Source organism: Schistocerca piceifrons, chromosome 6 (genome assembly GCF_021461385.2).
Source record: "Schistocerca piceifrons isolate TAMUIC-IGC-003096 chromosome 6, iqSchPice1.1, whole genome shotgun sequence".
Lineage (NCBI taxonomy): Eukaryota > Metazoa > Arthropoda > Insecta > Orthoptera > Acrididae > Schistocerca > Schistocerca piceifrons.
The window spans coordinates 200,099,281-200,100,283 of record NC_060143.1 but is presented as its reverse complement, the minus strand read 5'-3'; the positions used below and the strand labels follow the sequence as shown (position 1 = coordinate 200,100,283).

At 43.6% G+C, this 1,003-nt stretch overlaps 1 non-coding gene across 1 annotated transcript; it reads right to left on the bottom strand.

Annotated features, from left to right (window-relative positions):
* Positions 1-247: 247 nt before the first annotated feature.
* Positions 248-322, bottom strand: Trnat-ugu. Its single transcript has one exon. It is a non-coding gene; the product is annotated as a tRNA-Thr (tRNA).
* Positions 323-1,003: the final 681 nt, after the last annotated feature.

Sequence of the window (1,003 nt, the reverse complement as noted above, 5' to 3'; positions counted from 1 at the left end):
TTTAATAAGAGAAACTGTGTCCAGCGCGGTAGTAAACACCGCTGTTTCACCCGATAACGGGTGGGCTGCAGGTCCGGGCCCTTGTAATTATTGTATATGAAGATCGTATCTGTTCTTTCGGACATATCCGAAAGACAGATACCATCTGTGACCATGCAGCCCGTTAGAATGAAATTACAATGAAATGAATACCCTTAGGTGCATACAGCCGTTGATATAAGTCAACGGAGACAGTTGAAAATTTGTGTGTCCCGCCCGGGACTCGAACCCGGGATCTCCTGCTTACATGGCAGACGCTCTATCCGTCTGAGCCACCGAGGACATACAGGATAATGCGACTGCAAGGACTTATCTCTGGCAAGCCTCCCGTGAGATCCACATTCGCAATTTATTGTCCCACACTATATTCATAGTGGCCCTGCTCATCATCCTCATTACTCGCGGCTTTACCGCCGATTCCCGTAAGAGTTTGGGCACTATTTGTGCATCCGCACAGAAGACGATGGTCAAATGTCCTCGCTGGCTCAGACGGATAGAACGTCTGCCATGTTTTAGGAGATCCCGGTTTGAGTCCTGGTCGGGGCACACATTTTCATCTGTCCCCGTTGACTTATATCAACGCCTGTATGCAGCTAAGGGTATTCATTTCATTGTAATTCCTTGTAATTATTGTCATGTTGTTCTTGTTTTGATTTCTTTTGCAAAAGCTTATTCATTTCACAAATTTGTTAATGTGTAAAGAAAACAAATTTACGATTATATATTGTTAAATAAACAGGTTGTGTGAAAAGAAAGTAACATTGATAGGTCCTCCCTTCCACGTTTTCCTTAATACCAGTAAACACCACGTCTCAGTTATTTTCGGCTGCATGGAGACGATTAGCAACCATTCATGGACTTCACGTTCCCAAACAACACTGTATTTTTATGGATAACAATGTACCACGTCTCCGTGTCACAACTGTTCAAGATTGGTTTGAAGAACATTTTGTCAGTTCGAGCG